This window comes from Sarcophilus harrisii, chromosome 3 (assembly GCF_902635505.1).
Source record: "Sarcophilus harrisii chromosome 3, mSarHar1.11, whole genome shotgun sequence".
Classification (NCBI taxonomy): Eukaryota; Metazoa; Chordata; class Mammalia; order Dasyuromorphia; family Dasyuridae; genus Sarcophilus; species Sarcophilus harrisii.
The window spans coordinates 225632031-225647624 of NC_045428.1; the positions used below are offsets into that span (position 1 = coordinate 225632031).

The window sequence follows — 15594 nt, forward strand, 5'->3', positions numbered from 1 at the left end:
ATTTAATGCTTTTTATTCTTTTCTTTTTCTTTTTTTTCCCCTGAGGCAATTGGGGTTAAATGACTTTTTAATGCTTTAAAAAAAAATTATCATGTGTTTTTGTTATTTGGACTATGTGCAAACTGAATGCTTTTCTCACCTCTAGGTTCTTTTTGGATGGATGACTTAAATGCTGGCATTATGTTAAAAGTCCACATTTTATCACTGTTGTAATTAAGCTCAGCTTTACAGGATGTTTTATTCAGAGATACTCTTCAATCTCCTTTACATTTTACAATGTCATGTTCCAGTATCTGTTCTAATTGCTCACAGATGGGGAATGGTATTGGGCAATTAGAATTGACCATCCTATTTAGCAAAAAGCCTTTTTCCTGGCTACTTGCAAGTTTATTGTTTGGAATTTAAATTAGTTATGGAAGAGAAACAAAGAACACATGATTCTAGCAATAGGTCAGAAAAAGCCTTTGTCAAAACATAGTATTCTTTTATGTAAAAGTAATCAACTATGATCTCTAAAAAGCATAGACTCTTTAAAAATATAATTCAAATCATATATCTAAAAGCAAAAGACAACATTGCTTTTGAAGGCAAAATGCTTAAAACTTTTCAGCTAAATAAAGGGACAAAGCAAAGATGCTTCCTATCCCCACTGTTATTTCACACAGATCTGGGCATAGTAGAACTAAAACAAAAATTAATTAAAGGTCTAAACATTGGCAGATAAGAAACAAAAATATCTTTATCAACAACATGATTTACTCAGAAAACAAAAAAGATATTCTGAAATAATCAATAGTTTAAGTAAGGGAATAAGATAAAGGAATAAAAATAAGTAAAAATAAACACACACACACACACACACATGCACACAGACACACACATATCAACATTTAGATCACATGATCTAAATTTTCCCTATGTGCCAGAATTCCTATTTATCACCCTGAGGAACTAGAGGTACTGAGCTACTGAGGTCTAGAAATATTAAGTGATTTACCCAGTGGTCATAATTATTTATCTATCTTGGGTCCAACTCCAGTATTCTCTCAATTATACCATAACTTCTGACTAATCCCCTACAAATATTTAATGTAAAAATAACACATGTACATATACTTATCTATTTATTCTATCATCTATTTACCTATTATGTCTCTACTTGTGCCCCTCCCCATCCCACCCTTCTTTGTTATCTGTCTACTCTATCCTACCATCTTTTTTTCTTTAGAACACTAGATGAGTAGAAGGGAAGGAAGTTGTGATTCACTAGACAAAACAAATAAAACCTACTCTTCCTCAAACTGTGATCCAAACAAATATTTCTTAAACTTACAAATTAGCAATTCAACTACTGAAGTTGAAAGTTATTATCAAGTAATTTCCACATTTTATAAAAAAATAATAATAATCACACCTTAGTTCAAAGCATACTCCTATTTCTATCATTTAAATTGGGGGAAAAAAATTTGCCATACAAGTCTACAAAAGCAAGAATCCCTACTATCTTTCCACCTTTCCCCTCTTCAATTTCCCAATAAAAGGCAAAATATAAGTACCACCTGGTCCACCAAAACCCAAACTTTAACTAAAAACTTAGAAAGCTTTTTAAAAAAATAGATTGTTTTTATTTTGCTGTATTTTTTTAAAAGTAATTCCACCTTATGTAATATGAGAAATGATGAGCAGGATAGTTTTTTTTGTTTTGTTTTGTTTTTAATTAAAGCTTTTTATTTTCAAAACATGTACATTATTTTCAATATTCACCCTTGCAAAATCTTGTGTTCCAAAATTATTCCCTCCCTTCCCCCCATTCCTTCCCCTAGACAGCAAGTAATCCGATATGTGTTAAACATCTGCAATTCTTCTATACATATTTCCACAATTCTCATGTTGCACAAGAGAAATTAGATCAAAAAGGGAAAAAAACTGAGAAAGAAAACAAAATGCAAGCAAACAACAAAAAGAGTGAAAATTCTGAGTTGTGAACTACCCTCAGTTCTCACAGTCCTCTCTCTGGATGCAGAAGGCTCTCTTCATCTCAGATCATTGGAACTGATCTGAATCATCTCATTGTTGAGAAGAGTCAGGTCCATCAGAATTGATCATTGTGTAATCTTTCTGTTGCCACAATGATCTCTTGGTTCTGCTCATTTCACTTAGCATCAGTTCATGTAAGTCTCTCCAGGCCTCTTTGAGATAATCCAAGCAAGATAGTTTTTAAAAACCTAGGAATATTTACGTGTTATAATACCAAGTGAAGTGGATAGAACTAAAAGAAAACAAAAAAACAAAAAAAATTATACACCGTAACAACTACATTGCAGGAATGATCAGCCATGAAAGACTTAGCCACTCTGATCCAGGAAATGATCTAAGACAATTTATGGAATGAATAAGACTCCCAGCAAAAGGCCATGTCCCTGCTAGCACCCCTGTGTCGATTTAAGTTATAGGAAAGGGCATTGACAGGGGAAAGCTTTTGCTGAATTTAAGAGGAATTTAAGTGGGTCTTTGTTGAAACGGACCCGATCTAGAGAATTCCCACAATTACTCCCTAACCAATCAGGGAGGAACATTGACAGGATTATTTTGTAATTTCTTGCAGAATTACTTGAACTGACAAAAATCATACCCCATAGTCACATTATCCAATCAGAAAGCCAACTTATGATGTCAACCTTTGAGGTTATTTTTCTGTTACACAAGAACCTACTTGTATTCCACTTTTTTGTGAGTTCATTAAGAACTGCTCACCTTATGACAGCAAATTCTCTAGGAACTTTGCTTCCCTTTGTTACAACAGGTTTATTAGGAGACTGCCTGTCTTGTGGCATCTTCCCCTTGTTAATTGTGGGTTCCGACAGGGAATTTAGCTCATGTCTTTCCCCTTGTTATTTGCTAACTCAGAATTTAGCCTGCCAGTCAATGGCTTAATACTAAAATCTTTGCTTCTTGATTTGGAGATGGTCTAAGCTTATTTATTCTTTTGAAATGCCTTACAACACTAGCCTAAAACCCCAATATATCTTAGGGGTCCAACCCCCACTCTACAACATTTAATGGACTATTTGAGGAGAGCCTGAAACTCCAATATTTTGGGGGATTCAGTGCTTCTGCAATCCACACCCCATCATCATAATGAAAAATGCTATCTAACTCCAGAAAGAATTGATGAATTCCAAGTGCCTATTGAAGCATCCTTTTAAAATTTTCTTTTATCACATGATTAATATAGAAATATGTTTTGCACAGTTTCATAACCATATTGTTTGCCTTCTCAAAGAGAGGGAGAAAGTTGAGAGAGATCCAGAATTTAGAACTCATTTTTTTAAAATAAATTAGTTTTTCTACATGTAATTGGAAATAATTTAATGAATAAATAAGCAAAAAATGTTTTCAATTCCATCTCAATATAGCAAAATCTGAAGGAAGAAAGCATCTCACAAAGGAACTAGTTTGGATTTGTGTAAAAAGTGTAGACAATGGGGTTTTCCTTTAGCTTGAACAAGATTAGTATTTGCTCATGGACATATCTTCAAAACAAGCTGTAAATGTGATTAGTTTATAGGAGCACATTCACAAGAGTTACATAGGATGTGCAATATTGAATGAGTTGTAGTTTGCATGATCTGAGGAAATACCCACACTGATGAGATCACAGATTTATTTGAGTATATATTCACACATAACATGTGTGTGTGTGTGTTTCAGTGTATATGTATATATAGTGGAGGGTGCTATATCTCATCCAGATTATGTGATGGGATACCTGGTTGGTAACAGATGATAATTGTTTTCCTCCTTCCAGGTTTCCAGTATTTTCATGAGACAAGGCCAGGCTGATTTTCATGGCATAGTTCAGTATCCCTGAAGAAAGATGAGGATCAGAAAGACAAAAGGGGAGTGAGTAGAAAAGAAAATCAGTGGGAGCTGTTGAACAAACAAGAACCACTTTACTCAGAATCTTCCTTTAAGAGAAAGAAGGGGAATGGTGACTTAATTCACCCCAAATTAGTTAAAAATGAAAAATAGTACAGGGGAAGGAGAAAGCAGTTCCCATAGCACCTGAAGAGACCATCTGTAGGATGGGGCCATAGAACCCATTCTAATGAACAGAAGTAAATAATGTATTTGTGAAATAACCATAACACTATAACTATCAGGACCCCAGTATAGACCTTCTGGATGTTCCTGAACAGGGATTATTTTCCAGATAGAAGGATCAACTATTAAAGGGTATTTGATAGAAGAGAACACAGTAATACAAAACAAAACTGAGGAAAGTAATAAAAAGAAACAAGCACTCATATTATGTGCCAGGTGCTTTACAAATACCTTTTGACTTGATCTTTGCAACAATCCTGTGAGTTATGTGCTATTATTTCCCCATTTTATAGGTGAGGAAACTATATATATATGTATCTACCTTCTGGTTACTCACTATTGTGAATTCACAATAGTGAGTAACCAGAAGGTAGATTCATGGCAATGAGCAACCAATAGACAGAACCATGGGAGTAATGGGGACCTTTTCCACAGGAGTACCACCTAGGATAGTAATCTTGCAGCCTCAAGTGCTATTACTCTTCTTGGTGCTGAACTGTGGCCAGATCCCTTAAATATTTTCCAACAATAGACCATAGGATAGTTTACCTCTCAGACTTGTGGAAGAGGAAGGAATTTATGACCAAAGAAGAACTAGAGATCACTATTGACTACAAAATAGAAAATTTTGATTATATCAAATTGAAAAGTTTTTGTAAAAACAAAACTAATGCAGGCAAGATTAGAAGGGAAACAATAAACTGGGAAAACATTTTTACAGTCAAAAGTTCTGATAAAGGCCTCATTTCCAAAATAAATAGAGATTTGACTCTAATTTATAAGAAATCAAGCCATTCTCCAATTGATAAATGGTCATATATGAACAGACAATTTTCAGATGATGAAATTGAAACTATTACCACTTATATGAAAAAGTGTTCCAAATCATTATTAATCAGAGAAATGCAAATTAAGACAACTCTGAGATACTACTACACACCTGTCAGATTGGCTAGAATGACAGGGAAAGATAACGCAGAATGTTGGAGGAGATGTGGGAAAACAGGGACACTAATACATTGTTGGTGGAATTGTGAACACATCCAGCCATTCTGGAGAGCAATTTAGAACTATATTCAAAAAGTTATCAAACTGTGCATACCCTTTGATCCAGCAGTGTTTCTACTGGGCTTATACCCCAAAGAAATACTAACGAAGGGAAAGGGACCTGTATGTGCCAAAATGTTTGTGGCAGCCCTGTTTGTAGTGGCTAAAAGCTGGAAAATGAATGGATGCCCATCAATTGGAGAATGGTTGAGTAAATTGTGGTATATGAATGTTATGGAATATTATTGTTCTGTAAGAAACGACCAGCAGGATGAATACAGAGAGGATTGGCGAGACTTACATGAACTGATGCTGAGCGAAATGAGCAGAACCAGGAAATCATTATATACCTCAACAGCGATACTGTATGAGGATGTATTCTGATGGAAGTGGATTTCTTCGACAAAGAGAAGATCTAACTTAGTTTCAGTTGATCAAGGATGGACAGAAGCAGCTACACCCAAATAAAGAACACTGGGAAATGAATGTAAACTGTTTGCATTTTTGTTTTTCTTCCCAGGTTATTTATACCTTCTAAATTCAATTCTCCCTGAGCAACAAGAGAACTGTTCAATTCTGCACACATATATTGTATCCAAGATCTACTGTAACCTATTTAACATGTATAGGACTGCTTGCCATCTGGGGGTGGGGATAGAGGGAGGGAGGGGAAAAATCAGAACAGAAGTGAGTGCAAGGGATAATGTTGTAAAAAATTACCCTGGCATGGTTTCTATCAATAGAAAGTTATTTTAAAAAATATATATTTTCCAACAATGACTAAGATTATGCTACAAAAGTCAAGGGCAGTATATCATTCTCTAATACAATTTTATATGGGAAAAAATTACACCAAACACTTGATTGACTCTTTAAATTTAGAGCAAGAGTTTTTCATCTGGAATATATGAATTTCCTTTTATATGTTTCAATAATTATATTTCAGTATAATTATCTTTCTTTGTAATTCTACATATTTTATTTTATGCCTTTAAAAAGATTGTTCTGAGTGGAAGGTCTATAGACTTCAGACTGCAAAATAGGGCCATGACAAAAAAAAAAGGTTAAGAACTTTTGATCTGTATAGTGATAGGAAACCACATAGGATTACAAATCCATCATTAATATGATGCTGTTGTTCAGTCACTGTCCAACTCTTTGTGACCTCATTTAGGTTTTCCTTGGCAAACATATTGAAGTAATTTGCCATTTTCTTCTCCAATTAATTTTACAGATGAAGAAACTGAGGCAAACAAAGCTAAGTGACTTATTCAGAGTCCATTTGAATTCAGGTCTTCCTGACTCCAGGCCCAATGTTCTCCATTGTCTAACATAGCTGCATATCATGAGTATAACAGTTAAAGGAAATTGTTTGGGCATAATGCTCAGAATGTACTCCAATTGAGCTAGGCTGAAGACTATTAATCGAATAAAAGTGTAGGTTAATGAATACTAGGAATTAGCTATGAGATCAATGGACATCAGATAGATTTAAAGAAATCTTGTAGAGACAAAAACAAAATTGTTCTAAGACTCAAGATACATGGTAAGACATATTCAGATACAGCTAAAGTGGAAATTTGTTTTGCTTGACTAAGCATATATCTGCAAAGGCATTGTCTTTCTGTGTGTGTGTGTGTGTGTGTGTGTGTGTGTGTGTGTGTGTGTGTTTTTCATCCAAATTTGGAAAGGAAGACAAGTACGAGAGAGGAGAGTGGAGGATTGCCAAAAGGATGAAAAAAAAAGAGAGAGAAAGAAAGAAAAGAGGATCAGTAAAGCATTTTTAATACACAGAAGATAAGGCCAGAAAAAATCTGAAACACATATGGCAGATGTAAAAGTTATATGTTAAATTTAATATATACTTAAAAAAAAAGAAAAGAAAAGAAAATTGTATCTAAAGAAATCTGAAGTTTCTTATACAATCTTCTTTTTCTATTCTACATTGTTTATGGAAATATCATGTCCTTTGATGTTTAAGTTGAGAATACAATTAAAAACCACATACACAAAATTACCCTACAGTTTATGTTTTGAACTATGGAACATAGTTTGTTTAATAGTTCTTCCCAAAAGTGATTGAACAACAACAACAATAACAACAACAAAAAACCACTTGGGTAATAAGACATTCACTATCAGGTAGACTAAAGAGGTTATCCTAAAGTCAGCCCAATGGGCCTGGAAGAAAGGAAAAAAAGGCAATGTGATAGTATTGATTTTGAATCTTTATTAGCAGAAGAATCTATTAATCAATCAACAAGCCTTGATTATCAAACAGAAACCTTTATATCCTATGAAAATGAGAGGGTGAAGCACTGAGTGGTCCTGGGAGGACTCTTTCTGTCTAGAATTATCCTTGAAGTCTACTCAGTTTTCACCCAGGATTTAGATAAAGAACCCTGAGCTATTTGAAAAAAGTGCCTTTAAATCCCCTTCAAAAGTCACCCTGACCAATGGGGAATGCATGTATATTTTAAATGAAAAGGAATGCTTATGCCTCTAAAGGGAAGAGTTGATCTGGAAAGTTGCAGCATTTTAGCCAGATATTAAGATAATCTTAGAGCAAAGCACTTCATCTCTCATTTGCAACTTATTACCTACTAGACTAGTTCAATATGCAATGTACTTTTTGGACCAATGTACTTTCCTATGTATTGATAGATTTTACCTCTGGAAATTCAACTCTAAAATTCATCTTTATAGACTATTTTTCTGGTGATGTCATATGATTTCTCTAGAAAGAAATTCTTCAATTTAACCTTTACAACAAGTAAACTCTCTTAAATTTCTATCTAGTGCACACATGGCCCTAGACCATGGGGGTTTTTTTGTTCAATGTTTCCTTACTGAGGTAATGAAGGAGATGCATCCATCATCATCACAGTAGCTTGGCAAGATGTGACATTACTACTGAAGAGAAGAGGAAAATTTATTTTTTAAATCAACTTTTTCAAATTCATCAGAAATTGAAAAAAATGGATAATTATATTCTATTTAAATTTAAATTTATTCAAATTGATCTGTGATCTGTTCCATGAGTCATTTCTTCCAACAACAAAGATTACAATCTGCCCATCTTGTATAACTTTTGTCCATGTCTTCTTATATATTCATTGACATATGCAGAGGATATTGCCAATGTCCTGGGGAACCTGTCTTGCTTTCTTTTGTCATGTTGAGGATACTAATGTTTGCCTATGACCAGCCTATTTTCTTTTTCGTCATACATTTCCTGATATAATCTCTGTTTGACATTTAAAGCTCTTCACAACCTGGCACTCTCGTATCTTTCCAATTATCTCATACATTACATTACTCTGTTCTTTATAGTCTAGTAGTTATGTTAGTTTGCTTGCTGCTCTTCACATACAACATACCTTGTTTATTATATTTTATGGCATTCACATACCTATCACATACTGTTTCATTGTTTGCTATACAGGATTCATTTTTAATTCTTTTGAGATTGTATTTTGTCATGATTTTGAACATGACTATTGACACTAAAAAATAGGACTTGAAAATGACAAGTGTGTATAAGCCATTGGCCAATTGATCAATGGTCAAAGGATATGATTAGACAATTTTCAGACGAAGAATTTAAAGCCATTTCTAGTCATAAGAAAAAATTCTCTAAGTCGCTATTGATTAGAGAAATACAAATTAAGACAACTCTGAAGTACATTTTCATACCTCTCCAATTAGCTAAAATTATAGAAAAAAAAGAATAAATGTTGGAGGGATTTAGGAAAACTGGGACGCTAATATATTGTTGGTGGAGTTGTGAAATGATGCAACCATTCTGGAGAGCAATCTGGAACTATGCCCAAAGGTCAATCAAATTGTCCATACCCTTTGATCCAGCAGTGTCTCTACTGGGTCTGTATCACAAAGAGATCATTAAAGAGGGAAGAGAATTCAAATGTGCAAAAATGTTTTTAGCAGCCCTCTTTGTAGTATCAAGAAACTAAGAGGATGCCCATCAGTTGGAGAATGACTGAGTAAATTATAGTATATGAAGGTCTTGGAATGTTATTATTCTATAAGAAATAATGAGCAGGGTGATTTCAGAAAAGCCTGGTAAGACTTACATGAACTGATACTGAGTGAAGTAACCAAAACAAAAGAAATGTTATACACAGCAGTAACAAGATTAGGTGATAATCAACTGTGATGAACTTGTCTCTTATCAACAATGAAAAGATTCAAGGAAATTTCAATAGACTTGTAATGGAAAGTGCATCTGCATCCAGAGAGAGAACTATGGGAGGTGAATGTGGATCAAAGCATAATATTATCACCTTTTTTGTTATTGTTGCTTTTTTGCTTGGTTTTTTTTTTCTTTCTCATGTTCTTTTTTGATCTAATTTTTCTTACACAACATGACAAATATGGAATTGCGCATGTTTAACCTTTATAGAATTGTTTACTGTCTTGAAGAGGGGAAGAGAGGGAGAAAATTTTGGAACACAAGGCTTTACAAAGATAAATGTTATAAAATATCTTTGGGAAATATATTTGGAAAAATAAAATACTATGAAAAATTTTTTAAAATTAAAATAACAACTCTGGAGAGGGTATGGGAAAATTGGGATACTAATGCACTGTTGCACTGTAAACTAGTCCAACTATTCTGGAGAACAATTTGCAAGTGTGCCTAAAGAGCTGCCAAACTGCATATCCTTTGACCCAGCAATACCACTACTAGGTCTATATCCCAAAGGAAAAAGGAAAAGAACCTATATGTATAAAAATATTTATATCAGTTCTTTTTTGTGGTGGCAAAGAACTGGAAATTAAGGGAATGTTTATTAACTGGGGAACAAGTTGTAGTACATGATTGTGATGGAATACTATTGTGCTCTAAGAAATAATGATCAGGATGATTTCAGAAAAAAACCTGAAAAGACTTATATGAACTTATTCAAAGTGAAATGAGCAAAACCAGAAGAATATACAGAGTAATAACAATTGTGAAAGCCTTCGCTACTCTAATCAATGATACAAGACAATTCTGAAGTATTTGTGATGAAAATATCTATGTCCACAAAAATGAGGAACTTTGAATGCATATTGAATTATAATTTTTCAACATTCAAAAATTTGTCTTTCTTTTTTCCCAATATGCCTAATATGGAAATTTTACATGATATTCATATGTATAATTGATATCATATTATTCATGTATGTAATTGTTATCATATGACCTGTCTTCTCAATGAGTGAAAGAGAAAATTAGGAACTCAAAAACATTTTTAAAAAAAATTTAATAGCTTTTTATTTACAAGTTATATGCATGGGTAATTTTACAGCATTTGACAATTGCCAAACCTTTTGTTCCAATTTTTCCCCTCCTTTCCCCTATCCCCTTTCCTAGATGGCAGAATGCCCAATACGTGTTAAATATATTAGAGTATAAATTAAATACAAAATAAGTATACTTGTCCAAACCATTATTTTACTCAAAAACATTTTTAAAGAAAGTTTAAAATGAATAAATAATAGATTTTTTTTAAATGGGCCTTGGAAGAACGATCTCATATATATCAAGATATTGCTAGAAGTCTTTTTTTTTCTAGTTTCAAAGAACTAAAAACAAATTAGATACCCGTATCAATTGGGAAATGAGTAAAAAATGGAGACAAAGGAGTGTGATGGAATTTTATTATGCCATGTATGATTCTCTGAATAACAGGAAGACTTATGATAACTGATACAAAGTAAATTAAGCAGCACCAGAAAAGACTGCTACATATATAGAGAGATAGAGATATATGTGTATATATAATGACTATAACAATATAAATGGAAAGAAAAAGATTATGCCAAATGCAGTATAATTACAGTGACTAAAGTCAAAGAAAAAATGAGATAATGTAACTCCCTCCCTTCTTTAGATTGATGAAGAACACAATGGGTATAAACATTTCATATATTATCAGAATTGCAGTGATTTGTTTTGCTGAACAGCTTTTTTTGTTTGTTTTCTTTTCATTCTTGTTTTTGCAAAGGCTGGTTCAGTAGGTAACAAGGAGAAATATACTTGGAAATGAAAGTGATATAAAAGCAAAATCTATCAATAAAGCCTTTTTAAATGATGAACCTTCATTTCTAGAAGAAAGTCCTGCCATTAAAACTTTGCAATTTCTCAAAGGCACACTACAGCTTTAGTTATCCAAGGGATTTTTCTTATGACAATATAGCCATACAACATGAAGGATATTTCAGAACTCAAGGCAGACAGGAATGGCTGATATAGGATGCAGAGACCCTTATTTGGGAACTCTTAAAAGGGCACTTGACGTCCCAGCAGTTTCTCAGATAGTAAATACAACAGCAATTGAGGGTATGGGGATGATGACAGTCATGGAGGAGATGGGGGAAGAATCAGTATAACCCTCCTCAGTTGCCATGGTGACACATAGAACTCCTAACTCCTACAACCTTCCCTTCTAACTAAACTCCTAAATGATGAGATGAATTAGCCTTTAGTTATTTTGCTCTCTGTGAATTCAACCAAGGTAATTCCTCATACAATAATCACTGTACTGGCCACCATTGTCTCAGGACCTAGCAAGCCCAGTGAAAGGTAATAACAATAAAAAAAGGTTCTCCTAGACAGTACTTTAGACAAATAACCCCCTGAGGATGGAGTATATTTTGTTTGAGGAAGAACAGCAATACTCTTTCAGCTACTCCCTCTACAAGTGTAGAAAATGAGTAATTATAATGAATGAGTTCTATGGTCTTAACACCCTAACTGGGAACCCAGCTGCTTGAGAGAATGCAGAGCCCAAACCTAATTGGGGTATTTTACAGTAGCTCAAAATCTCTGTTGTTTAGGGGATTAGGTGGGTGGAAGAGTCATATATCAGCAGCAAATGGCCCAGCTGAGTAATGGATAGCTTGAGGACGATGGGCCTGTTTAATAACTGTAAAAACCTTTTTTACTCTGAGGTATACTCAGACAATGTAATAATGTATACTTTCAACAATGTAAGCTTAATTCTTGTTCTATAACATGAAGCAAAATCTCAGATAACACAAAAAAACATACCAACCCATTTGAAATCTGGGATCAACCCAGTCACACTTTCCCTTCCCATTACAATTGAGAGCAGTTGAGTGGGGCTGGAATATTTTCTGCTAAAAACAAAACAAAACAAAAAAAAAAAAAACAGCCAGTTGTAAATAATATAGTTTTTCACTCTACTTAAAGACAAAATTACAAATTCTACTTTTCATATCTAGCAGGTTTTTTGTTTTGTTTTAGCTATGCCCTTAAGTGACTTTTGGGAGGATAGGGGAAGAATGGATTGAAAACCCCTTAAAAAAAAAAAAAAAGCCAAATGTTCAGATCACATTTACTACACAGCAAAGCAAAGCATCAGTTATCAGTTACAGCATGGAAATATTCTTGGATGCCATTTGATATTCCTAAAGTTGGGCTGGGTTTCAAGAAATATTTAGGTATAATTTGGCCTTTTATATTTTTCTGAATTTAGAATGAAAATTCTTATGACCTCAGTCACTCACATACACATGGAAAGCAGCATTCCATTTCTGTAATAACATGTTTTGTTGCACAATGATTCACTTAGTATCTGAAAATTGAAGGAATTCAATATTTCTAGTTTGTTAATATTCACTATACTGACATTTATATGGATTTGTAGGTTTCATAGGATTTATTTAAAACATTTGTATGAAGGCATGTTTCATTTCTCTTTAAATAATAAGAGTTGTTTGACCACTTGGCATTAACAACAACATAAACTGTTTTCCTTCCAGACACATTTTTTATACTTCACCACAAATATGCAAAGTTGAGTACTGTAGCAATTTTTGTATATAACCAACAGTTTTTTTTTTTTTTAAATAATGGGGTTATTTTGGGTTCTTATATGCAGCTTCATGCTACTGGAGAGAGCAAATAAGTTTTCAAAAAGCAGAAATAATATCAGGTTACTGATTTTATTATAATTCTACATTTTTCTATTTATTATGTTTCAGACATAATTTGGTTTATTGCCTCAACCTAAGAGAAAAAAGAATGAACCCAGAAAGATGTACTTAATTAAAGGATAATAATACAAGCTCCCCATTTGCTAGATGTGGCAATTTGCCCAAGCTTCTGTATTTATGACAGCTGTTCATTGCCAGTAAAATTTGACAGGTGTTTTATGTACATTTGCATGGGGGGAGGTGGTTATGTTCTTTTGTCTGCACCATCCCCCCATCTGAAGATCTTACAAAAATAAAATCATCATAGTCTATATGAATAAAACACGGCTATGTTATGGTCACATGGTCACATAGTATTGACTGAGGTTGATGAGGGATAAACTGAGACAAAGATGGCACAATGGCTAATTTTTTTCAGCTTCATTCAAGCAAGTCACCCACCTGTCAGCCAACTGACAATTCACCTCATGAAAATTAAGAAAAATAACTGCTCCCACACTCAAAGACATTTAACAAATCAGAATATAGCTTTTTAGCATGGCCCCAAATTAACTGGTAGGCTTATGGAAAGAAAGTTGGAAAATAATACCCTTATCTGACATGAAACAGGTCAGTAAGTTATCAAATCAATTCAGTGAAAATGATCACACTAGACTGTCACTTGGCTCTCCTAAATCATACATTTCTGAATTAAGAATTTGATGCAAGATGAAAAGACAAAAACAAGACAATATAAATCATAGCTATAAGGGTAGAAGGGACTTTAAAGATTCTTTATGGCGAGTAAGGAAGAAAAGGACCCACAGAAACTGGAAAAGAAAATACAAAGATAAATTTTGGTTTTCCTTAATGTTTAGAAACAATTGGAAAAGAAATGTAGCTGAAACATGAAGGCAGGAAGATGTACATAACTAAAACAAAGCTTCCACTTCACCAAAGCCCAGAATCAGCTAGCATGTTCAAATGGTGGAGATTAAGCAATATTGTTAGTGTTGATCCCTAAATCTTAAGACTAACAATCATTGGTAGTTCTAAATGTCTTGGAATTTATCATTTCAATTTACAATTAACATTGGGGGCATCCCAAAAGTCTTAGTGTAGCTGAAAGCTAGCTAGTCTTGTATAGTAACTCTTTTGAGCTTCACACCAAATCTGTAATAGAGGTGTTATCCCCACTTTTCAGATGAAAAGACTAGGTTCAGAGAGGTTGACTTCTCTGTGATTGCCTAGATAATAAGAGGAAAAATTCCAAACAAAATTTTCCTCATTTCAAGCCCACTATTCTTTCTACTCTGGCAACCTTCTTTTCTGGTGCTTATAAATATATTAATATTAAAACAATATATTTATATTATATATAATATATTAGTTATATATTAATATGTAGACTATATTTATATTAAAAATAAAAATATTTTTAATAGTATTTTATTTTAGGGACAACTCAATGGCACAGTAGATGGAGCACTAGCCCTGAAATCAGGAGGGCTTGAGTTCAACTCTGCCCTCAGACATTTAATACTTACTAGCTGTGTAACCCTGGGCAAATCACTTAACCCCAATTGCCTAGACAAAAAAAATAAATATTTTAAAAATAGTATTTTTCCCCCAAATACATGCAAAGATAGTTTTCAACACTCACCACTGCAAAGTCTTGAGTTCCAAATTTTTCTCCTTCTCTCCTCCTTCCCCAAGACAGCAAGCAATCCAAGATAGGTTAAACATGTGCAATTCTTCAATATATTTCCATATTCATCATACTATATGAGAAAAATAAGATCAAAAAGGGAAAAAAAACATAAGAAAGAAAAAATAAAACAAGCAAACCACCATAACAACAAAAAATGAAAATAATATCATTTGATCCATATTCAGTCTCCATAGTTCTTTCTCTAAATGCAGATGGCTCTATATGGAATGGAGAGATGAAGAACTTACAGTAATGTGTGAATTCTTTTTCTTTATTTTCATTATTCCTGTGTTTCCCTATGACCTGCATAAGTACAATATGTGCAGGCCTATATTTACTTAAACCTTAGTTAGTTACAGGCATATTTACTTAACCTGAGCTGATGACATTTATCAGTGTTTGAGATTTATCAATATTTAGTCTATTAGCTTGACTAATGTTGGCTCAATTATCTAAAGCCTGAAGGCCTAAGCCAGAAACCTTCCATTTCAATCTCTCTGGATAGCAACAACCAATTAGATACCCCCACCCCTATCAATGCTCTCTTACTTGCGATGTAATCTCTTGTAACAAAATCTATAAAAGCTGTGTATATTCACTGATTCTTGGGCCTTCCTGCTGTAAATACTTTATCTCATAGTTGGACTGCCCCTCATCTCATGAGATGCTATAATAAACAATCTTTTTTGCTCTCTACTTTGAGTGATCTCTGAGTAGTTATTTTGGGTAGGGGTCTTCTGCGTCCCACACAGCTCTTTCCATCACAAATCTATTGGAATTGCCTT

At 33.6% G+C, this 15594-nt stretch overlaps 1 long non-coding RNA gene across 2 annotated transcripts; it reads right to left on the minus strand.

The window, feature by feature from the left end:
* Window positions 1-2151: 2151 nt before the first annotated feature.
* On the minus strand, window positions 2152-14801 carry LOC111720121. 2 transcript variants are annotated; one of them, XR_002769962.2, is made up of 3 exons: window positions 14762-14801; window positions 3770-3867; window positions 2152-2269 (listed from the first exon to the last, which is right to left on the minus strand). It is a non-coding gene; the product is annotated as an uncharacterized LOC111720121 (long non-coding RNA). The 2 variants fall into 2 exon arrangements; XR_004232914.1 differs by lacking the exon at window positions 14762-14801 and adding an exon at window positions 12212-13083.
* Between the last annotated feature and the right edge of the window lie 793 nt (window positions 14802-15594).